The sequence below is a fragment of the Myotis yumanensis genome, unplaced genomic scaffold, assembly GCF_028538775.1.
Source record: "Myotis yumanensis isolate MYYU_CA2020_CCGP unplaced genomic scaffold, mMyoYum1.0.hap1 SCAF_9, whole genome shotgun sequence".
Classification (NCBI taxonomy): domain Eukaryota; kingdom Metazoa; phylum Chordata; class Mammalia; order Chiroptera; family Vespertilionidae; genus Myotis; species Myotis yumanensis.
The window spans coordinates 15,444,691-15,470,624 of NW_027223760.1; the positions used below are offsets into that span (position 1 = coordinate 15,444,691).

Below are 25,934 nucleotides of genomic sequence, written 5' to 3' on the forward strand. Positions count from 1 at the left end.
CCATAAATTCCTTCATTGTTATTGTTATCATGTTAACTGTTAACTGTTAACTATCCTGCACCCACCTAAGTAAAAGAAGTATATGTCTATCATTTTACTTTTTGTCCAATCCAGAGTTTCCCCCCCACACACACCCCTTTGCTTTCTCCCGCCTCCCTAACCTATCATCAATGGATTTCATGTAGCCCACTTAGGTCTCCTCCTTCGATTGTAATGTATAAAACAAGGTGAAGAACTGCCATTCTCTGGAGCATTATCCCCATCCATTGAGGTTCTGCTTCCCTGCAGTTGTTGACAGTTGGGCTCAAATAAAACTCACAAAAATTCTTTACAGGCTTGAATGTTTTTATATTAACAAATCTTTAGAGCATTTGGTGTGCTTGGGTCTGGTCCATTCATAGTTCTAGCTTTTGGCACACTCAGGCCCTACCCATTCATACTTTTAGCACTTGGCATGCTCAGTGTAAGGACCTCCCCCTGCCACAATCTTAGCCAATGGTAAAGACTCCTGGTGCTCTGACTGTCCATGGTAACAACAGTTTTATCCTTATCATCTCTTTTCCCTCTCACTTTCCCTAGTACATATTTTAATGTCTTTTGTAGTATTTATGGTATTCTGCCTTTTATTATATATATACTGGATTATAAACTCCTTAAGAGTCTTCCTCATTACTTATAATCTGTGTAGTTCATATCAAACTGTGCTGTACTCTATAGGCATTTAAATACTTATTGATTTGCATTTGACTTTTGATGCCAAATTAATAATAATAATTTTTTCTTCCAAAACAAAATCTTTGCTGGAAGTTTTTTTTTCTGTAAGTATTGTGACTTCAGCCATTATGCTGAGTTTAATATCTTTTTGTATTTACAACATAAGGGTATTTCAAAATAACAATGAAGCCTCCAGTGCAAGTATCATTCAGAGGTAGGAATTATGATAAGGTGCTTGCTACATAAATTTCAACTTAAACTGAACTGCCAGGAGGCAGAAAAAAAAAAAAAAAAAGTTGTCTTCAAAACTAAGAAGGGCCTCAAATTTTCAATGCTTCCTAGAATTCATATCTCTAAAAAATATGCTTTGCTAAGCCACTAGTTTTATCCTGTTGGCATATTAAATGTTTAATGCAATTCATGATTTTTGGTATATGTGCAGGTGTGTACAATTCATGCACACACTACAGGTTTTCTTTTAATCTCACATAATAAAACTAGAGGCCGAGTGCACGAAATTTGTGCATGGGTAGGGTCCCTAGAGGCTGCTGGCTGCCAACCGGGGCCTCCCTTCCCCCGGCTGCATGCTGCTGCTGCCCCCTGGTGGTCAGCGCATGTCTAACTCTCGGTCTGTTGAACTCTGCCCTTGGGGACAATTTGCATATTAGCCTTTTATTATATAGGATACAAAGTCTATATTGTATTAATACAAAGTTTAATAACAAACATGGTATTTTTCACAATTCTTTGTGAATAACACAATTACATGGCTTATAAAGAATGTTAAAAATATCATAATATATTAATTTAAAACTATTCATAGATTATTTACATTTATGCATAATTTATGTCAAGTTCCTGTGTCAATTTTTATAATGCATCATGTTCCTATACTGCAACACAGTGCAAAATATACCTCTTAACTCACCTTATTATATTTATTATCTTTTTATCATATATAATTATTTGGTATTCTTTTATGACTTGATCTATTTCTAACAGAGATGTTATTTTACAAGGCATCACTACACATGCGTCAATTTGAGTGTTTCTTGTGAAAAAAAAAATCTTAGTATATGTAGGATGACTAAAGTGAGAACTCAAGATCCTGAAAAAAAAAAAAAAAAAAAAAAAAGATGAATCCATAGTCTTTTTTTCCCACTAGTACCTCTCCTGAGATTAGATTTTGGCCATTCCATTTCCAACTCAATAGCTATTTTGGATGAATATTGTGTCTTTTTCAATCCCCATTACAATTTCGGTGATGAGTACATGGTATAGAAATGTTAATGTTTTATGTATTTCTGACAGTAGTAATGTACAATTCTATTTTGACCTTTCCAGTATGATTTAGATCGATTAGCTGAGCACTTTATTTCTTCCTTTGTCTATTACTATAATAGTCTATTAAGAAAAAGGGCAAAATGACCAATCAATCAGACTTTGCAATGTGTTGGATAATAGTCCTCCAATGTTGCTTAGTTAAGACAGACATATGCTCATTGTTTAAATACATCCATAAATATATTCATGTCAGGATAGGTGTTATGTTATTATAAATTTTTTTCTACTGAATTATAGTTTTGTTTAATACCTTATCTCATACTTTCCATTGCCAGTTATGTATTTTATTTAAAAAGTTGTGGTTATTAGCTTCTAGCTTATAGAAATGAAAAATTTGGGGTATTCTTTTTTTAACCAAATGTAAAGATTTCTCTAGGTATATTGGACAAGGTTTCTAGTGTTATTTCAAAATAACAAAATGTCTTGAGGATTCTTCACATAATGAATGGTAACTAAACTGAGTATTTGTAGGCTTTCAAATTATTTACTTATGATAATTCAGACAAGGAGGAGGGAAGGACAGTTTGAGTATATCTTGTATGAAGAGTCAACCGAGCATTGTATAGTTTAAACTGCTTAATTCATATTTGTTCACATAATGGTATCTCTGTTCTGAAAATCAGACATTTCACTCTAAAAACTAGAAGCAGGATCAAAATCACTGCATTAAGAGTGGGAGAGACTGATAGGTAGTGTCTTGGGTCTGGCTCACTCCTAAGGAAATCAATTAATAGCAATACAGTGATTAACAGCACTGCAGGCCGAGTTCCCAGAGTCAATAATTTCCATTTTCACCACTGCAGGGGTATCAAAAAAGAAATACAAAATGTTATCATAAAGTTAAAATTAGTGTTTTGCCACCTACTTGGCAGCCTTCAAAGCATTGCAAATTAGTGAGGGTCACTGCTTTTATATTCCAGGTGACTATTATACTTTTGATTTCCAGTAAGAACATATTATTTGAATATTTGGAACAGAACATGTAGTGTATACTTATTTCCAAAGTGAAATTTAAAAAATAATACTATCTTACTATGTTTAAAGTCCTTAACATGGTTTGAGACACTATAAACAAAAAGAACTGGATTGCTTCTCTTGTCCCCTGGTAATTTTTGATATCCACTTGATTTTTCCAACACAAGGTAGATTACAGTATTTCATTAGAAAAAAGAGAAGGAGAAAGTAGAAATTGAGTTGCAGCCTAATACATATTTGTGTGTATATAGAAATAAATGGTGCATTTAAACACATAAGTCCCATACCTGTAACCCTAGCATCATCTCTTTCTGAATTTTCCTAAGAAGAAATCTGGGAGTCATTGTGATGACTTTGTCTACTACACCATCTATATCAAGCCTATGCTGCATCCTCTCCTTATCATCTCTACTACCACTGTCTCCTGTTATACTCAACAGTATTTGTCCAGTTCCCAATTTGTGACAGGCACTGCCTTACATTTCACCTGGATTTTTATAACAATTTATGTTGCTCATGCTTCCATCCTTGTCTCGTTTATGACATTCGCTGCACTGACATTTGATGACTTTGTTATCTCTAGACACAAGGTTTAAAGGGCTTCAGATACCTTATAAGGCTTGGATTTATAAATATTAATGCAGTCACAACTCCCCTAAAGAATTGGCCACTAATTTTCTGTTCAATAGAATTTTTTTTCTTGCCTGGAGAATATTCAAAATTACTTAACATAACTCAGAAATTCATGTCCTGGATTAAATATGTTGTTTGCATAAACTGGTGTTTATGCCTGGACTCCTTTAACTTTACTTTGAAGTTGGCTAACTTCTTCTATTCAATCTCCTTAACCTATAAATCTAGGTTACATAGCCCATATAACCCGACTATGTGACTCCAGAACAACTAAATTACATAGCCCATATAGCCCTGCTAAGATCACTCCTTTCATCTTAGCATTTATCACATTGCATTTACATTTTACTTTAAGCTTTTTAGTTTGAGACTATTGAAGAATCACATGCAGTGGTAAGAAATAATACAGATACATGTGTCCTTTATCCAGTTTCCCCTTATGGTAACATCTGCAAAACACAGTGTCACAAACAGGATATTGATATAATCTACCTATCTTACTCAGATCTACTTGTACTCTTGTGTGTGTTGGGGGGGGGGGGGGGGGGGCGGAGAAGGGGGGGAGGGTAGTCCTATGCAATTTTAACACAAATGTAGGTTTGTGTATCACTACTATGTTATGCCCAGATTTCAAGATCCCCAAGAAACCACATCAGGGAGCCAGCCAATTCGATGCAAAAGCATAAGAATCTGTATTTCAAGCTAGCTTGAGCTCCCCGTCCACCAGACTCACCGACACAACAGCAAGCCAAGTGGCCAAGAGAGAGAACCCCACATAGAGATGGGTTTTAAAGGGGGGGTTGGAGTAAGGGGAGGAGAAAGGACTGTGCTCTGCCGATTGGCCAAGCGCAAGTTGGTGTCTTGTTCCTGGGTGTGGCTAGCAGAGTCTTAGACTTCCGGGAAGAACCTTCTTGCCAAGCACGTGGCCAAGGTAAGATGGAGGACGTAGTCCTTACCCTGGGGCAAGATGGAGGACCTAGCCCTCGCCCTTTCACACTATAGTTAAAATATACAAAAGTTCTATCACCAAAAGAATTCTTCAGGTTGACCATTATTTTTAATATTCTGTATTTTAAACTGTCCTAATTGGATATTAAATTCCATGACACTAGGCTATTGCTAGGTTTAATAAATATTGAATATTAAATATTCTGATTGGATATTTACACGTATATATGTATGTGTGTGTTTGTGTGTGTGGATGAATAGATAGACAGACATATACATAGAGCACACAAATAGATGTATACAGTTGTTTGAATTGGTGTTTTGTTAAATTAATTTTATGAAAGTTCTTATCAGTATTTTTGATTCACATATTCAAGCATTTGGTTTTTGTTTGATATAATAACTGGTATATAATTCTGTAACAAAGCATGATCTTGGGAAGGGTGTGTGTGTGTGTGTGTGTGTGTGTGTGTGTGTATGTGTGTGTGTGTGGTGTGACTCTAGAGCTTTGACCCTAAAAAGCTTAGTAGAACTTGTGGTAGCTTAGATAAATCATGAAACGCATGATTTAACATTTCACATGATTTCTATGATTCACAAGCATTTGAATTCATGCTGATGCTTTGTGCTAAATTCAGTTAGGCACCAAGACTTGGAATTTGGGTGCATTGATAATTTCCCCTTTTCTGTTTATTTGCTTGTTTTGATTGGTGATTACCGGAAGTTGCTGTACATGTTTGCTGATAATAAGAAGTGTTTAGAGTTCTCTGTCCAGTTTCTCTGATTCAAACCCTCCATGATAATCAGCTTATTTGCATTTGGCTTTGTCTTGATAAAATTATCTTATCCCTTTGAGTTTAGTCCCTCCATCATGGATATAAATCATTGTGATTGGATACACAGAGATGTTGGCTAGAGAATAGGCAAGATAGGGCTAATTCTGGCTTAGTTATTAAAATCAGCCACCATCCCTTGTAGAAGAAGATTTAGAATTGCTTATCAAACATCAAAACTTGTCTGCATATCCTCTCATTGTTAACTATTCCCTGAGGATGGAGGACTGTTTCTTGCATTGCTTCTGGGAAGAAGGCTCAGTAATCAACCAGACCTCTGCAAACCGATCCTCAGAGATTCCTCACGTTAGGATTAGTGTAAGTGTGAGGTTAGGTTACCAGAGGAATGTTTCAGAGATGGTCAGCAGGCATTTGTCTCTTCCATTTGCATATTTCAGTCATGATATGAGATTCAGAATGGTGTACCTGGAAACGGCATCTAAAGCCCCACATTCTCTGGTTCCGTAATATCCCTGTCATTAATTTTGTGCCAGAGTCCATAATAAAACAGACTAACATAGAATGAGACAAATCCATTGATTAAGAGGAAATGGTGAGCCTCACTTATCATAAGAAATATAACTTCTGCCTAACCAGTTTGGCTCAGTGGATAGAGCATTGGCCTGCAGACTCAAGGGTCCCAGGTTCGATTCTGGTCAAGGGCATATACCTTGGTTGCGGGCACATCCCCAGTAGGGGGTGTGCAGGAAGAAACTGATCGATGTTTCTCTCTCATCGATGTTTCTAACTCTATTCCTTTCCCTTCCGCTCTGTAAAAAATCAATAAAATATACTTAAAAAAAAGAAATATAACTTCTTTGTATTATCTCCTCACATTTTTATTCTCTTCCTGAAGCTAAAAATCATTATGTGTACTATGACTTTCACTATTCTTTATCTTTTAACACAAGAAAATGAGACAAATGTTTAAAAATTCTCAACATTATTTGATTTAAACCATTTGCTAATATTGGTTTACTCTTTGTATAGAAACATTTTGGGTTGTAAGTGTATATTCATGAATGTGTGTATAGATATATATTTGTTGGAGTTCAGTGGGCAGTTTCATAATGATGTAGTCTTTGACAAAGAGTTATTGATGAAGAATTGATGAGTACTCGATTCCATAAGCAGATTATGAGAACATACACTGCCTTCTCTGCTTTCCCGAGAGTCCTTTTCTGAATAAAAAAATAAAAAATTGATTCTGGGTTCTCAAAGAGGATATAAAAGGCACCAAAACACTTCTGGTCCTAATCTCAATTCAAGAGAAGAAGAAATTGATGATTGGATGACATTAAAGTTGGCTAAGATGACTTGTAACAAGTTACACTAAACAAACAGGAAACCACTGACTGAAGAGAAAAGTAATGGATTTTACTCATATGAAGATCTGTTTCCAATTTTTACATTTTCTTTCAAGCTCAATGATGCATAAACTCTTTTTGTGGAAAAATGAAACTTAAAAAAAGTTCCTGTTTGATAGAAGATTTCCCTGGGTATTTTAATATTTTGATTATGGATAAACAAAGAAAGAATGTTTGTGAGACTTATTTTTTGGCCTATCTATACAAAAAGTAAGACAATGAAATGGAGGAAAAAAATGCCTTGGCTTATGTAGTGAATTCCTACAGGAATCCTTCATATACCTAGCTCCAGACCAAAGGCTAACGGAGACCTTGACCTTGAATGTTCATGGCATAATACATACAGCTTGATAAATCAAAGCTCTTCCAGAACATCTTGGGAAATTTTAATAACTATAGAATCATGACCGGTATTAATAATTTTCCAATTAGGTTCAAAGATATTTTAATAATATACAGCATGATGGCTTATTAATAGATTTTACATTTTTAAAATGTTTAAAATTTTATGTGAAAAACTTTGATAACTGTGCTTCAGAAGAACACACTAAAGTCCAGCATACTTACATAATATGGATTGAAATGTAAAAGAGAAAATTTCAGGTTTAAGTTAGGATTTTATCATTTTTAATCATTAGTTTGAGCATTATAGAGAAGTGTTGTAAGACATTGATTTCACATATTTGAAATACATGATTAAGAGTAGAAGGGCACTTTAACTAAAAAGTGATACTTTAAAAGAGTTCTCCATTAAAATAGAACATTTTCCTTGGGTAACAATGATATTATTAATACTTCAAGATTTTTGCTTGTACAAGTTAAAGGTATTATAAGCTATAAAACAAAAATAAATATAAAATGGATTATTATTTTTTTTACCTCACCAAAGGAGTTTTTTTGGTTGTTCTTTTTGTTGTTTGTTTGTTTGTTTGTTTGTTTGTTTTGGGGGGGTTGTTAATCATGGCCCCAGGATATTTTTCCATTGATTGTTAGAGACAGTGGGAGAAGAAGAGACAGAGAGAGAAAAACATCTATGTGAGAGAGACACATTGATTAAGTTGCCTCCCACACAGGTCCCAACCAGGGCTAGAAATCCAGGTACTGCAACCGAGGTATGTGCCTTTGAGTGGAATCAAACCCAGAACCCTTCAGTGCATGGGCCGACACTACCCACTGAGCCAAACTGGTGAGGGAGGCACCAAAGGAATTTCATTGATCAAGAGATAAGTGAATGATATTAACAGGCTAAAAATTTTATTTACCTATATTATACTGTATTTCATAAATGTAGAATGAGAATTTAGAGAGTCTGCATCAGTTGGGGTAGCCTAAGCTTCAGTAATAAATATACACAAACTAGTGGCCCAGTGCACAAAATTCTTGCACAAGGGAGGGGGTATCCCTCAGCCCGGCCTGCACCCTTTCCAATCTGAGACCCCTCGGAGGATGTACCGGCAGTCAGACACCCCTCTCACAATCTGGGACTGCTGGCTCCTAACTGCTCACCTGCCTACCTGCCTAATCACCCATAACCACTCTGCCTGCCAGCCTGCATGCTCCCAACTACCAGCCCCTCCCCCCCACAGGCCTGCTCGCCCCCAACTGGCACCCCCTGCTGGCCTGATCTCACCCCCAACTGCCCCCCCCACCCCGCCAGTCTGATAACCTCCAACTTCCCTCCCCTAACCACCTTTGCCTCAGCCCCACCACCATGGCTTTGTTTGGAAGGACATCTGGAAGGTCTCCCAGTCTAATTAGCATATTACCCTTTTATTAGTACAGAGGTTAAAGACTCAAGCAAAAAACAATATATTTCTCTCTTATATAACAGGCTAAGGCTGGTCTTCCAGGTCAGTAAGAAAAGATGTGTATGTGTGGTGATTGTGGTGGAAGGCTGAGGGTGAGGGTCTTAAAGTCTTCAACACATAGCTTTTTCATTCTAGGCAACAAACAGGGAAAGAGCATGGAGGAGTGTACACAGAAAAATTTAAGGGTCTGTCCTAAAGATAGCATATATCATAACTATTATTATTCTTCATATTACTGTACTTAGGTTATAACTTAGTGCCCCCCCCTTCTTTCACTCTTTATTTAATAATCATGTGAACTTGAATAAGTTGAATCATCTTTACTGGGATCAATTATCCAAACATTTTTGTTTTCTTTTTATTTTAAAATTACAGATTATTATTATTTTTTTAGTTTTGTTAATCTTCACTTAAAGATATTTTCCCATTGATTTCTAGGAAGAGTAGAAGAGAGAGGGAAAGACAGAGAAAAACAGTGATGTGAGAGAAACACATCAATTGGTTACCCTTCCATGGCCCCCAACCAAGGCCTGGACCAGTGAGGAGCCTGCAACCAAGGTACATGCCCTTGACCGAATCAAACCCTGGACCCTTTGGTCTACAGGCAGATGCTCTATCTACTGAGCCAAACCAGCTAGGGTTTAAAATTATAGGTTACACTCAATATTTTCAACATCTTCTCTGACCGCAATGGTAATAGAAATCAATTACAAGAAAATAAAAACTGAAAATCATTTTAGCTCATAAGATAGTCATTGCACTTATGTGAATCAGCAAGTCCTCTTGGACTTCCACACAAACACATGGAGGCTAAATAACATGTTACTTAACAACGAATGGGTTAACAATGAGATTGAGGAAGAAATCAAAAGACACCTTAAACAAATGAAAGTGAGAACACAGCCACACAAAATCTACGGGACACAGTGAAAGCAGTCCTAAGAGGCAAATTTATAGCAATACAGGCCTACCTCAAGAATCAAGAAAAATCTCAAATCAACAATCTATCCTTACACAGAAAGAAACTAAACACACTCACACACACACACACACACACACACACACACACACCATCACCACCACCAAACAACAACAACAAACAATGTTCAAAGTGAGTAGAAAGAAGAAAATAATAAAGATCAGATTGGAAATAAACAAGTAGAGTCTAAAAAAAAAAGATAATAACTTAGTTTTACCACTTCATTCAACTGCAATAGAGGTCAGAATAGTAGTTTTTGCAGTGTGCCCGGGTGAAAAATCAGAGAAAAGACTTTGGTGGATTGCGGGTAGCTTCTGCCATGCAAACCAAAGATCATCACTAATTTCTGGATTCAAGTTGTTCTTTATGCCCAAGGACCCTAAATGTTTTAGGAGACTATTTAGGTTCCTCATAAACATGATCAGTTCTTTCTTTTAAGAATACTACACAACATGCATTAAGCAGAGAGCAGCCTTTTAGCTCTCACACACACACACACACACACACACACACACACACTTGGAAGAAGCACAATGAAGAACTTGACAGCTAACCCTTCTGATCCTGAGACACCAGTTTGATTTTTCTCCTGAACAGTTACCTGTGCTGCATCATTCCAGGGAAAGACATGGAGGTGGGGGGCGGGGACTTTCTGTGGGGAGAGGCTGCTGGCTGTGGCAGCAGAAAGAATTGGCCTCATACTCAATCATTCTTGCTGTATTGAGCAGTAACAGCTCAGACACCTGTCCCCTCTTATGACAAAAAAGTGCTCCTTTAAGAGGTGGAACAGTAGGAACAACAAAATGCTGCTGGGAAATTAGAGTAGAAGCAGGCAAAAGAACTTCCATTCTCTGGTGGCCAATGTCTTTTTCAGGCCCGCTTCTAAACCTTCTCTGTCCTTTGCAGGAGTGTCAATAAAGCACAAAGATGTCAGACTAATCGCAATTAGAGTCCCTTAAGCACTTAGCCATCTAGTTCTGGATTACCTTTCAAGATTGCTCATACACTTCGAAGAGTCTTCTATCTGCATTGTTCAGTTTTGCACTTCTTGAAGGTATTATACCACTTGTTTGGAACATTCTCCTCCTTAACCTCCCCATGCGTCACCAGTCCTTCAAATCATTTTAGCTGATAATTGCATTCTTTAGACCTCGATACTCTTGATTTTTAGCATCCTAGACTGAATTAGCTCTCCCAAGCCGGGACTGCTCCTGCTCCCTTAGCAATTTGGACTTTCCCTTTGAGACGGTCACTGCACTTATGTGAATCAGTGAGTGCCTGACTTCCCCTATTAAATTGTAAATTCCCCGAGGACAGGGCTGGAGTAACTACAGGATATTTCTCAAGGCAGACAGAGCATGGCCTTTAGCATTCAGTTGCTGGTATTTCTGGATAAATAAATTTTTATTATATATTTTCCAATATATAACATATATTATTCAGTACTTAAACTGTAGACCAGTCATCTGAAGCAATTTTTTTTTTCTTAGAGTCCTTAAACTAATTTCAGAAAATCCTCAGGACTTAGAATTGAAGATATTCTGATTCATTTTACTTTTTAAAAAGTTTATCTTTATTGCTGAAGGTATTAAATATGTCCCCCTTTTAAAATCAAATGTTTCCTAAACTTTTTATTTCAGTTGATCTAGCACAATAGAAATGAGAACTGAATATGGTCTCTCTCTCTCTCTCTCATAAACAATCTGATAACACACGTGGTTACTGAGTGAGAAATGAGAGGGTAGCATATCCTGCGTGGATATGCTGGACAAAGGGATGATGATTTGTGTCCAGCCAGGACAGAGTTGGGATGGTGCAAATTTCTATCATGCTTCTCAGAACTGTGCAATGTAAAACTTATGAATTGCTGATTTCTGGAATTCTTTATTTAATATGTTTGGACGGCAGTTTACCCTGGATAATGAAACCTGTGTGACTTTGGGGGAGTGGTGTAGCCTCTCGCGCACCTAGCACCTCACTGGTGATAAAATGGGATAAAAATGACCTCGCATATGGGCTGTTTCATATACATTATGTTCTCCTCCAGCTCTTCCTTTCCCCTTTTTACTTGCATATTAATGTGGGGAAACATATAGAGATACTATTATTTATTTGGGGAAGCATAGAACAGGGTTTCTGAAATTTTGAAGTAAACTGGCCAGTGAAGTAAAAACTCTACTGCTGTGTTAATTCAGTATTATTTTGTTACACTACACTCTTGAGTAACGGTTGTATATTCAAATCTTAAGCCAAAATCATGATTATGTTTTTAAAAAAGCATCTCTATGTGCTGGGCACATGAACAATTGAAACTGTTTAGGACCTAAATATTTCATCAAGACTATATTCTTACTCTCAAATGGAGTAATGTTGAAAAGTACTCATTATATCTAATCATAGCTTTGGCATCTCAATAAAATTAAGAAAACTATATCACTAAACAGCATTTTGCTTTATATAATTTAGCTTTTTTTCTGATAAATGCTGATCTACTCTATTTCAATCAAACCTGTATATACTTTTTGCAAAATATATTTTTCCAAAAAAGTATCTTGTAAAAATTAAAGAAGCAAAATAGGCAGCATACAAGAAAAACCACTTTAGCCGGAACCGGTTTGGCTCAGTGGATAGAGCGTCGGCCTACGGACTGAAAGGTCCCAGGTTCGATTCCGGTCAAGGGCATGTACCTTGGTTGCGGGCACATCCCCAGTAGGAGATGTGTAGGAGGCAGCTGATTGATGTTTCTCTCTCATCGATGTTTCTAACTCTCTATCTCTCTCCCTTCCTCTCTGTAAAATATCAATAAAATATATTAAAAAAAAAAAAAGAAAAAAGAAAAACCACTTTAGTGCTAACCAGAAAATGTTATGTGTGAGATGATATGTGCAACTGTTAAAAGACGATGTTTCAACTGGAATGAACCAGCTTTAGGCACCAATCATAGGCAAGTAGCTCTGTTCTATTATGCCCTTTTATACAGACTCTTGGTCAGTTATATAATTTTTCCAAATTGCCATAGTATTCATGGTGTTCTGTGGAAGCAGTTAATACTATTTTGAATGCTCTCACTTTTTTTCTGTAAGGTTTGTAAGTGTTGCATAGAATTTGGCTACTGTAATTATAACTTAAAAGTCAGGTGCAATACAGTTTAAAACTTAGCATCAATAGCCTAGTTTTTTTTTTCTTCTCACACTGTACAAAATGTCATTCTGATTATAATGTTTAGTCAAGATAACAAATTATAGTTATTCCACAGCAAGCAATCATAGCAGTCAATTTATCCAGGTGTGCTTATGGAAGATATATGTTATCATCTATGAGAGAGGAGAGAGAGAGAGAGAGAGAGAGAGAGAGAGAGATTGAGATTTACATCCTAAATCCTGGAATCCTAGGAACCTAGAGGGAAAAAAGATACTTTACATAATAGTGTATAAATAACGCTGGCTGGTGTGCTCAGTGAGTGGGTTGGGCACCATCCTGTGCACGGAGAGATTGCCTGTTAGCTTCCTGGCAGGGGGCCAGAAGCAGCCAATTGTTGTTGTTGTTTTCCCTCTCCCTCTCCCTTCCTCTCTCTCTAAAAGCCAAAAAAAATCTTTTTAAAATGGTGTGTAAACAACATTGGAACATATAATTAATAAGAAAAAGTCAATATTGTGTTTCCTGTCCAAACTTATCAGTCCCTTTCAGACTTATACAGTATCACCGCCGCCTTAAAGTCCAGACCTAAGATTTTCCTATCAAACACTAAACCAAAGTTGTATTTTCACAGCTTCCAATCTGTCTTCAGCAGGAAAGTAGAACTATATGTGCTCCCTATTCTACTCCCCACGTAACTGAAATGCCTCATGGACTCCATTTACTTAGCAAGACACACCCACTATTGGGCTCAAAGCACAGATCTGCCACTTACTTGTTGCAGCTTTGGCAGATTACATTTTTACTTTATACCTATTTCCCAAATACATGCACACAATCATATTAATTATAGTACAGTACCTATCTCACAAAATTCTATGAGGATTAAATGAAAAAATACTTAAAAAGCATTTACCACATTTCTAATAAACTCATATTGTTTACTAAATATTATTATCAACGCCGAAACCAGTTTGGTTCAGTGGATAGAGCGTCGGCCTGCGGACTGAAAGGTCCCAAGTTCGATTCTGGTCAAGGGCATGTACCTGGGTTGCGGGCACATCCCCAGTAGGAGATGTGCAGGAGGCAGCTGGTCGATGTTTCTCTCTCATCGATGTTTCTAACTCTCTATCTCTCTCCCTTCCTCTCTGTGAAAAAATCAATAAAATATATTTTAAAAAAATATTATTATCAACAATATTGAAACAAAAATATGTTAATTCCTTTTTACTAGTAGTCTTTCCACAAAACTCATATTCCTGAGTCCTTAAAAAGACTCTTAAAGTAATAGATCTATATGTGCAATATTTTAGCTAAATTAAGGTTGATGGAATAAGAATTAATATAGGCAAGATAAAATTTCAAGTTAAAGATTTTAAAAAGAAAGCAGTTTTGTGATACATTTTAAGTAATTTAAATTTTAAGCAAAATCAATTTACTTTTCTTATTTTTAATTTCAACTTAAAAATATTAACAATTCATTTTAGAAGATTAGATGAATTCATGCAAACAATTTAGAACCCCAGTAAACTGTTTAATTAGTATTTAATATGGTGATCTTAACTTTATTACATGATAATCAACAGACATGCATGCTCCCAAGAACTTATATACTATATCACAGAGCATGCAGCTATCAAGTAGTTTTTGAAAATACAATTAAAATAACTGAGAAATTATTTTTATGGATGACATAATCCAAGTGCAGAAATGCATTAGAACATCCTGTGCATATTTCAGAGCTTAATGACCCATCTCATCCTCATTCAGCATTTTTCAACTACTTTTGCTTTAAGGATAGAAGTAATTCTGAAATCATCTTTCATACCAACCCAATATATCTCTACAAATCACAAGAGCTAGAGGAAATGTGTGTAAGCAAACCATGCCATGACTTATCCCACAGACACTGTACTCATGACTTCCATTTTGTTAAACCATCAATACACTTGACTAGAAATAGCATTTGTCAAAGCAGATCATCCTCTTCGCCTTCATCCACATTCTTCCACTTTTCCTCAATTCCTTTGTGCCTCACTTTTCACCCTTTGCAGCTTCCCATGCTGGCTTCTCCTCTTCTTCCTCATTTCCCAGAGTTGAAGTGGTTCAGAGCTCAGAGCACATTTCTTCCCAATTTCTCCTTGAAGGTCTCCTTCATTCCCAGAACTTTAAGTCCTACTTCTGTGCTAGGAAATCTAACATTTGTATCTCCAGCTCAGATTTTTCTCCTGAAATTCAGAACCTGCCAACTTATCTAAGAATAATCTGATCAATATTTCTATTTTTTTGTAACACCTTTAAAATATGTCCAGAACTTGACCTTTTCTCACCACCTTCACCAAGGAAATATTGCAGAAAGAGCATGGGCTCAGGCTCAGGCACCCCTGGGTCACATCCCCTCTGTCACTTGCTTAGTTGAATGAATGCATGCAGGATTTAGCTCTCTGAGCCTCAGTTTCTCATTTACCAAAGGGGCTGTAGTTTAAGTTAAACATTACATAGAACAGCATTTGTGACATGCTAGGTGTCCATGAATGGGAGCCTGGGCTATAGCTACCTCACCGCTGTATTCAGGTGTGTCGGCCAAGACTTCACTTCAGATACATTTTTTTAGGCAACCTGATTTGAGGTCAGGGCCCCAAATAACAGTGGAAACACAAAGGATCAGCTCTGAATTCCTTTATCTTTGGACAATGTGTAGACTGAAGTAAGCTAAACATTTCTAATTATTTATGCTCATGTTAGGAATATAATTTATTTGTATATATTGACATTTTCATTATTTCAGAAAGCTTGTAGAACTCTCTTCTTATTATAAAATGAATTATAAAGTCTCTTATATTTTATCTGTAAGTAATTATCTTGCCAGCAGTTATGACAGTTTTGTTTCCTTCTAATTAATCTTTCCCTTTTTTTCTCTTGACTTTTTAACTTCTGTGTTCACTAGGACCTCTCTCACAATATTCAATAGGTGCAGTGATGGAAGATTTCAGTATTATTTTGCATTTAATCAGGCATTTGAAATATTTTGTGAAAACTGTGCAATGCAACATCTGGACATTTTAAATTCTGATTTTTATTTTATTTTTTTTTACATTTTCATGGTCATAAAATAAGCCAACTAATCTTTCTGTATACTTTCAAATTACTTGGCCATGTAGAGAAGATATTTTTGAAATACAGTTGTGTCAGTCACACTTTTAAGGGGAGAAATCTTTTATAGTTATGCATCAGTAATAAATCAACATAACCTGGCATAGTGATGTGAATATTCACAGATGTTTTCCAAGTGCAGTGCAACCACATAATAGAATTCTATATGTCTGAAGACTAGAAGACTATGTTATTAAATTCATTTTGAACAGTTGACATTAAGAACTCTCAAGTGTTGCCGAAACCGGTTTGGCTCAGTGGGTAGAGCGTCGGCCTGCGGACTGAAGGGTCCCGGGTTCGATTCCGGTCGGCGGCATGTACCTGGGTTGCGGGCACATCCCCAGTGGGAGATGTGCAGGAGGCAGCTGATCAATGTTTCTCTCTCATCGATGTTTCTAACTCTCTATCTCTCTCCCTCCCTCTCTGTAAAAAATCAATAAAATATATTTTAAAAAAAGAACTCTCAAGTGTTTGACCTATTTTAAGCAAGTCATCCCACTTCTCAGTTCCTATTATTTTTCCATCCTATTCTTTTGAACATAATTGACTTTCCTGCATTATTTTATCTTTTTTAAAGCTCAAGGAGGGCCCTTCAAAGAAGCATACTGGGGCAGAGGGAGCTTCAAAGAAAAACTGAAACAAATCTGAAACTATGTCACAAAGCTGAGAGCAGCTGAAACACAGAAGATGTTCTGATTTATGGAAGGCTGCCTGAATGGAGCTGGACTTCTTCAGTACCTGTTTTGGAGAGTTATAAGCAGCTGTGCATTCACTTAATCACATCTTCAAACCCTAGTCAAAGAAGTATCTCTCCATTGTACAGTGCTACAGGAATTTGGCATCACATTGGTGACCTTTTGACCCTTTCCTCTAAGAGACACCTCATTTATTATTTTATTTTATTTTTTTTAATTAAATATTTATTGTTCAGATTATTACATTTGTTCCTCTTTTTTCCCCCCATAACTCCCCTCCTCCCATTTCCCACCCCACCCTCCCCCCTCACTCCCCACCCACTGTCCTCATTCATAGGTGCACGATTTTTGTCCAGTCTCTTCCCGCATCTCCCACACCCCTTACCCCCCCAAGAATAGTCACTCCATTCCCTTCCTATGTCTCTGATTCTATTATAATCACCAGTTCATTCTGTTCATCAGATTATTTATTCACTTGATTCTTAGATTCACTTGTTGATAGATATGTATTTGTTGTTCATAATTTGTATTTTTACCTTTTTCTTCTTCTTCCTCTTCTTAAAGGATACCTTTCAGCATTTCATATAATACTGGTTTGGTGGTGATGAACTCCTTTAGCTTTTCCTTATCTGTGAAGCTCTTTATGTGACCTTCAATTCTGAATGATAGCTTTGCTGGATAAAGTAATCTTGGTTGTAAGTTCTTGGTATTCATCACTTTGAATATTTCTTGCCACTCCCTTCTGGCCTGCAAAGTTTCTGTTGAGAAATCAGCTGACAGTCGTATGGGTATTCCCTTGCAGGTAACTGACTGTCTTTCTCTTGCTGCTTTTAAGATTCTCTCTTTGTCTTTTGCTCTTGGCATTTTAATTATGATGTGTCTTGGTGTGGTCCTCTTTGGATTCCTTTTGTTTGGGGTTCTCTGCTCTTCCTGGACTTGTAAGTCTATTTCTTTCACCAGGTAGGGGAAGTTTTCTGTCATTATTTCTTCAAATAGGTTTTCAATATCTTGCTCTCTCTCATCTTCTGGCAACCCTATAATTCTGATGTTGGTACGTTTGAAGCTGTCCCAGAGGCTCCTTACACTATCTTCATATTTTTGGATTCTTTTTTCTTTTTGTTTTCCGGGTTGGGTGTTTTTTTCTTCTTCGTATTTCAAATTTTTGACTTGATTCTTGCGCTCCTCTGGTCTGCTATTGGGTATAATATTCTTTATTTCAGTCCGTGTATGCTTAATTTCTAGTTGGTTCTTTATCACAACATCGAGGGTCTCATTAGATTTCTTGAGGCTCTCATCAAGTTTATCGGCAGTTTCTAGCAAATTATTGAAAGCCCTCAAAAGTGCGTTTTTTAGCTCTATATCCTCCATTTCTGTCATTTTTTTTTGTCTCCACCTTTTTTATGCTTTCTTGGTGCACCCCCTTGTGGTCTTTGTGCACAGTCTTGTTGTAGTTAAGCCTTAATTGTTGTCGGGTGATTTGCCCTCCAGGCTAACTGGCTATGAGAGTCAGCTGTGTCTGCAGTGGGAGAGCTTCTGTGCTGAATCCCTAGGGCTGTGCTAATCTAGCCTGTGCCTGAGGCTATCCGGCAAATGCTTCTGTGCAGGGCTTGGGCGGGGCGGGTCCCAGGGGATCTACAGGGCGGGCGGAGCGAGCAGTTATGGCTGCTCTCAGTCCCGTCCCCAGGGGCTCTGCCTCTCAGAGTCCCAGCAACCACTGCAAACCTCAGAGAGAAAGCTGCCCTTGAATTCCGACTGATGCCAGACAGTCCCGCTTCTCCCGTTTGAGTCTGGGTCCCTAGAGACTAGCTCGGATCTGGAGCTCAGAGCCTGAGACTCCCGCCTGATTGAAACAGACAACCGCACCCTCAGCCGCCAGCCCGCTCTGTGCACACCTCCGCACCTTAGTATTTGAGTTCTGCACTGCGCCTCCTCTGAGTCTCGGTATGCTTTTCTCTTTCCTTCTAGTTGTAGAATTTCCCCTCAGCCAGCCCTCCTGTGGTTCTGGGTGATGTCCGTTCTGTCTTTTAGTTGTATTTTTGAAGTGGTTATGCGAGGCAGCAATCTCCGGTGTTTACCCATGCCACCATCTTGGTTCCTCTGACACCTCATTTATTATATACTAGTGGCCCGGTGCATGAAATTCATGCACTGAGGGGGGGGGGGGAGGTGTCCCTCAGCCCGACCTGCACCCTCTCTAATCTGGGACCCCCTGGGCAGTCAGACATCCCTCTCACAATATGGGACCACTCGCTCCTAACTGCTCACCTGCCTGCCTGCCTAATCGCCTCTAACCACTCTGTCTGCCAGCCTGATCACCCCCAATTGCCCCCCTGTTGGCCTACTTGCCTCCAACTGTCCCCCCTGCTGTCCTGCTCGCCCCTAACTGCCCACCCCTGCTGGCCTGCTTGACCCCAACTGCTCCCCCTTGCTTGCCCCCAACTACCACCCCCTGCAGGCCTCCTTGCCTCTAGCTGCCCCCCACCCCCACCGGCCTGATTGCCCCCTACTGGCAACCCCTGCCAGCCTGATTGCTTCCAACTGCCTTCCCCTGTTGGCCTGATCACCCTAACCGCCTCTGCCTCAGCCCCACCACCATGGCTTTGTCCAGAAGGACATCCGGAAGGTCTCCTGAAGGTCTCCCAGTCTAATTAGCATATTATCCTTTTATTAGTATAGATGTGTACTTCTTTCTTAACCCTGTTCCTCTTTCTAAAATTACAAAGAAAGGGAACAATCCATTCAGTGCCATCCCCTTCCCTCTCCTCAACTCATACCCAGTCCAAGTCACAACCACAATAGATAGCTATGAAATGTTATTAATAATTTGGAAACTGTGCAGTAGTCATATAAAAATTAGAAGATTTATGTACATTTTTCTCAGGTCAGTAGTGCATAATCCTTTCTTAATCTACTTATAAACAACAGGCTACTGAATACATAGGTGTTTAAACCACTTTAATATGTCTTACTATTTTGTGAGTCATACATATGGCCACAGCTCATGGATTTATTATTCTTCTCTGCATGGCACTCACTCCCCAGTAATAGTATTTTGCAGGCAGCCTGGCTGATCCGGATGGTTCAGGATAGCTTCACTCATCGGGCTGGCACTTGGGAAGGAAAAGCTGATGGCTGAGCTCAGCTGGATTCCTCTTCCGTGTAGTTTTAAGGCCTCTCCGAATTGTCTCCCCAGCTGTGTAGCTGGATATATTTCATGGTGACTCAGTGTTCCAAGAGGCTAAGACAGAAGTTGCTGGTTGTATCAGAACTTAAGCAAAAAGTGTCACTTTTATTGGTCAAAAAAGTCTTGAGCCAGTGCAGATTCAAGGAGACTAAGAATACACTCCAACTTTCAATGAAAAGAGAATTAAAGAATTTATGACATTCTTTTATCCATCTCAGGACCCCACATACGTTCAGTGCTTAATAACAATTTATGGGATAGTTAATGCCCTTCAATTCGGTTCAATGTACATATGCCAATTACTAATGCAATGCTGCACTTGTCAGACAGAAACTCATATTTTAATATAGTCACTATGTGATTCCTATTCTGTGTGTGTGTGAAGCAGGTCTCTCCTTTACCCGGCCCCCTCTCCATATCATGTTATGGAGTGAATGTGAGGCACTAGCCTGAGTACCAAAGCATTTTTAAGTGATATCTAGTAGGAGTTGAAGATTATTTCTGTATAGTTAACAATGTGGCATATATGTATATTCAGCAGTGGGCTGACCCAGTGCTATTTTAGAGTGATAAATTTAAAAAACTGCCAGTGGATAATGAACTGGGTGTAACCTCTCTGAACCCATTATCTGTGTTATTCTTAGAAGACAAAGATATGAACAATAGAAACTGAGGAACTGAAATAGAACCAGAGTCATAGAATCATCGGACAGACTGTCCAACCTATGAGGGAAGGCAGAGGGTGAGGGGGTAAGAGATCAACCAAAGGACTTGTATGTATGCATATGAGCAAAACCAATGGACACAGACGGGGGGGGGGGGGGGGGGGGAGGGGAGGGGGTAGGGAGGGCTTGGGGTGAATGCACGTGCTGGGGTGTGGGGGTGGCCGGGGAGAAGTCAATGGGGAGAAAAAAAAAGACTTATGTAATACTTTAAACACTAAAGAATTTAAATTTTAAAAAAAGAAGAAGAAGGAGACAAAGGTAGTAGAACAAGAGCTAGCTTGTTTACCTGACTGTAATATAATAGAATTATGCAAAGGTAAGAAGGAAGGAGGGGATAGGTAAGGAGGGAGTCAAGAAGGGGGAAGATAAAAGCCTGAGGAGGGGTGGAAGAAAAGGGAAGAGAAAAATACAAAAGAAATTTTAAAAAGAATAGAAAAAGGAAACTTCTCCTGGTTACTTCTTCATCTCAGACACAAATAGTGTGTTTTCTACCACGCATCCATCAACACAAAATAAGCTTTAGTGCCATGATGGCTATGCCCAGCCTTATTAATTTAAGCTGGAATTAACTACTAAAAGGGAAGAATCATTTGTTTTGTTATTTCATGGCATTTTCAGTACTTGACACAAGGCTAGAAACTATAATCATAGTAAACACAGATTATATGAAAGAAAAAATAATTCAATCTAAACTTTTGACCAGGTTGGGATATAATAAAAAGATCATTCATATAGACTTTATTGTTATACTAATTGTACCATTTTATATCACCTTTGTAAATTTCACCAACGAGATGAAAACAATATTAAAATATTTAAATACTAGAGGCCTAATGCATGCAAATTCTTGCAAGAGTAGTTCTTCCTTCTCTCGGCTGCTAGCACTGGCTTCCCTCCAGCCCCGACTTTGTCAGGAAGGACATCTGGAATGACGTTTGGAAGACGTCAGGTCTAATTAGCATATTACCCTTTTATTATTATAGATTTGGAAATCAGCTGTTCCTTTTTGCATTCTTGATAACTGATTGCAACCTTGGTTGAGGATATATCTAAGAAAGGAAAGTGAGAATATATCCAATAAACATTACACTAACATTTAGAATTAGTCATTTTTTTCACACTGCAGTTTCTCATATTTATCACAGTGCTTATGAAACAAATGAAGCCATCATTGACCTATAAGATAATGCTACCCATTTGTGTAGCAAAATTTTAACTTGCTTGTAGGCCTCTATTTTGGGAATCTAGAGTGAGAATACCATTAGAAGGAAGGCTGTTCTCAGAATCTTATGTCATTAAAAACGAATCTATAGAAAACTATATTGAGGATCTAAAGGCATTTTCAATTGAACATGAACATGAGTGTAGTTTAAGAAACACATTATCTCTAATTATGTGCTATTTTTTTCTATAATGTATCATATAATGTAAATATGTGTAGATACATTTTAGGAACATAAACATAAAAATGTTATGCAAATATAAGAATACATCTTAACAATTATTATTGTAAAATTATATAACTAATAGACATGATTTTTAGAAAGTAGTTATCATGTTTACTTGACCATGATTTTGTACTTGTGTTGTAGTTTCTGAAATCAATTATAATAGTATATAACTATTTTAAATAATCCACATTTGAAATTATCAAATTATAATTACTTTATAAAAACATTAACAACAAGCATACTGCACTTCACTTTGCTTTACAAATATGGTTTTTTTCCTTACAAATTGAAGGTTTATGACAACTCTTTGCTGAGCAAGTCTATAATTTCCATTTTCAACCACATTTGCTCACTTCATGTCTGTGTTACATTTTGGTGATTCTAGCAACTGTATTTCAAATTTTTTCATTATTACTACATTGTTATGGTGATCTGTGATCAGTTGATGGGGTTCTTATTCCAGCATCAAGAAGGGTTCAGGAAATCTGGAGAAGGTTGTGAATAGATTAAATTAGAGTCCAGAGATGAAGCATAATTTTGAAAGGGAAAGGCATTTGGGGGTCAGAGTTGCTTAGCTTAAAGAAAACTAAGTTCTAAGTTCTAATGTCTCAGGTCTAAGTTCTAAGGTCTAAGGTCTCCTTGTCCCAGGACCCCGTGCTTTTTATTAACACAACTTGTGCTGAGGTGAGGCAGAGATATACAATTCAAAGGGTCAGGGTTTCATACAGAGTCCATTGTCAGAAATGGAAGAATTAGCCTAGGGCTGTTCAGGTGTTTGGCCAGTAGGAGGCAATAACATGTAGATTAAGATGCCCTGAGCTGTCTGGCAGCCAAGAAATCAATTTAATGTATCTTCTTCAGGTTTGGGGAAATGCCATCAGCCATTCCCAGATTCAGCCCTGCTGTGCATGCTGGAATTGGTTTCCGGCAATCAGTGATCTTTTATGTTACTGATTTAATTGTTTTGGAGCACCATGAACTACGACCATGTAAGACGTTAACTTAAAAAATGTTGTGTATATTCTGATGGCTCTACCCACCAGCCAGTCCACTATCTGTCTCCCTCTATTTGGGCCTCCCTATCCTCTGAGCCACAACAATGTTAAAACTGGAACAACAAAATAACCCTACCATGGTCTTTAAGTGTTCAAGTGAAATAAAAAGTGCATATCTCTCACTTTAAATCAAAAGCCAGAAATAAATATGCTTAATGAGGAAGGCATGTTAGAATCCGAGTTAGGCCAAAAAAAATGTAGGTCTCTTGGGCCAAACAGTAGCCAAGTTGTGAATGCAAAGGAAAAGTTCTTGAAAGTAAAGTCCTACTTCAGTGAGCACATAAATGGTAAGAAAGTGAAACAGCCTTATTGCTGATATGGAGAAAGTTTTAGTGATCTGGATAAAAGATTAACCATTCTTGTAAGCCAAAGCCTAATCCAGAGCAAGGTAACTCTTTTCAGTTCTATGAAGGCTGAGAGAATTGAGGAAGCTACAGAAGAAAAATTCAAAGCTAGTAGAGATTGGTTCCTGAGGTTTAAGGAAAGAAGCCATCTTCATAACATAAAAGTGCAAGGTGGAGCCAGATGATCTAGCTAAGATAATAAACGTGGCCACACTAAACAAGAGATTTTCAATATTGAAAAAACAGAATCTTGGAAGAAGATACTATCTAGGACTTTCATAACTAGACAGGAAAAGTCATGTTTGGCTTTAAAGTTTCAAAGGATAGGTTGCCTCTCTTGTTAGGGGCTAATGAAACTGGTGACTTTAAGTTTAAACCAATGCTCATTTATTATTCAAGAAATCTTAGGGCCTTGGGAAAGTATTCTAAATCTATTATGCCTATGCTCTGTAAATTGAACATAAAAGCCTGCAGGACAACACATCTGTTCACAACACAGTTTATGAATATTTTAAACCCACTGTTGAGAACTATTGCTCAGAAAAAAATATATATTTCCTTCAAAGTGTTACTGCTCATTGACAATGCATCTGATCACCTGAGAGCTCTGATGGAGATTTACAATGAGATTAATGTTGTTTTCATGCCTGCTAACAAAATATCTGAGGGTGGGTGGGTGGATAGAAAGAGATTAACCAAAGAACTTGTATGCATACAATATATGCATAACCCATGAACACAGAAAATAGTGTGGTGAAGGCCTGGGGTAGGGGGAGGCAGGTGTGGGCTAGAAGAGGGAAATGGGGGGAAAGGGGACATCTGTAATACTTTCAACAAAAAAGATTTAAAATATCAGAAAAAATAAAAAGATATTACTCAGTGAAAAAAAATATATCCATTCGGCAGCCCATGGATCAAAGAGAAATTTCAACTTTCAAGTCTTATTATTTAAGAAATACATTTTGTAAAACTATAGTTGTCATAGATAGTGATTCTCAGGATGGATCTAGGCAAAGTTAATTGAAAACCTTCAGCAAATAATTCACCTTTTTAGATATCATTTAGGGCATTTGTGATTTGTGAAAAGATATCAAAATATCGGCATTAACAGAAGTTTGGAAGAAGTTGAGGAAGTAACTGCAGATGTGGTGAAAACAGCAAGAAAACTAGAATTAGAAGTGGAGCCTGAAGATGGGATTGAATAGATGCAATATCATGATAAAACTTTTTTTAAAGTCCCACCCAAGGGTAAGTTTATTAATTTTAGAGAGAGAGAGAGGAAGGGGGACAGAGAGAGAGAGAAAGAGATAGATAACTCAATGTGAGAAAGAAACATTGATAATTTGCCTCCTATACATGCCCCAACCAGAATCAAGCCCACAACTTATGTGACCTGACCAGGAATCGAACCCACAACCTTTTTGCTATATGGGCCTGCACTGCAAGTCACTGAGCCACCTGACCAGGGACTCATGATAAAACTTTAATGGTTGAAAAGTTCCTTTTTATGGAGAAAAAAAAGTGTTTCTTGAGATGGGATTTACTACTGTTACAGATGCTGTGAAGATTGTTGAAATGATAACAAAGGGGTTAGACCAGTGGTCGGCCACATGCGGCTCTTTGGCCCCTTGAGTGTGGCTCTTCCACAAAATACCACATGCGGGCGCGCATGTACAGTGCAACTGAAACTTCATGGCCCATGTTCAGAAGTCTGTATTTTGTGGAAGAGCAACACTGAAGGGGCCAAAGAGCCACATGTGGCCCGCAAGCCCCAGTTTGCCAACCACTGGGTTAGACTATTCCAGAAACTTACTTGATAAAGAAACAGCAGCATTTGAGAGGACTGACTCCAATTTTGAAAGAAGTTCTGTGGGTAAAATGCTATCAAACAGCCACCCCAACCTTTAGCAAACACTACCCTGATCAATCAGTAGCCGTTAACATCAAGACAAGACCCTTTCCAGCGAAATGTTATGATTTGCTGAAGGCTGAGATGATGGTTAGCACTTTTAGCAATGAACTGTTTTTAAACTGAGGTGTGTGCATTGATTTTTAAATACTCTTGTGCAGTTAATAGACTTACAGTATAATGAAAACATAACTTTTATATGCACTGGGAGACCCAACAATGCATCTGGCTTCCTTTTTTGCTATATTCACTTTACTTCTGTGGCCTGGTGCCAGGGTCCAGCCCCAGCGGTCCAGGGGTTCCCAAAGGTGTGGACGGAGTCGGCAAAGAATGAAGGACATGGAGACAGCATTCAGATCATCAGCATAGCTATATTCTCTCATTATTCCCCTGTTACATCTGTATGTTTACCATTTGATCCTATAAGCATGCCTCTATAGTTACATCATCATATGTTTTGGGTCTTCCCTTGAACTTCTACAGTTCCTTGTTTCATGTCCATAGTTTCTTATCTGACCTTTGCCAAAAATCCCATCTCCATCTAGTTCTGTTGATTTTAATCCTATCCATTCTATTCCAAAGGTTAGGGCTAGTTTGTTATCTCCATTCCAAGGTCACTACTCTACTGTTCTGTTAAGCTACAAGGAAGTAACTGAAGGAGATTATCCTAAGTAAAGATTAT

At 37.9% G+C, this 25,934-nt stretch overlaps 1 long non-coding RNA gene across 1 annotated transcript in view; it reads left to right on the forward strand.

Annotated features, from left to right (window-relative positions):
* The window catches only part of LOC139016789 (uncharacterized), a 72,263-nt gene extending 55,458 nt beyond the window's left edge, over positions 1-16,805 (forward strand). The window contains exon 6 of the long non-coding RNA XR_011472727.1: positions 16,467-16,805. This is a non-coding gene — a long non-coding RNA (uncharacterized lncRNA). The remainder of the gene's footprint in view (positions 1-16,466) is intronic.
* The last annotated feature ends 9,129 nt before the right edge of the window (positions 16,806-25,934 follow it).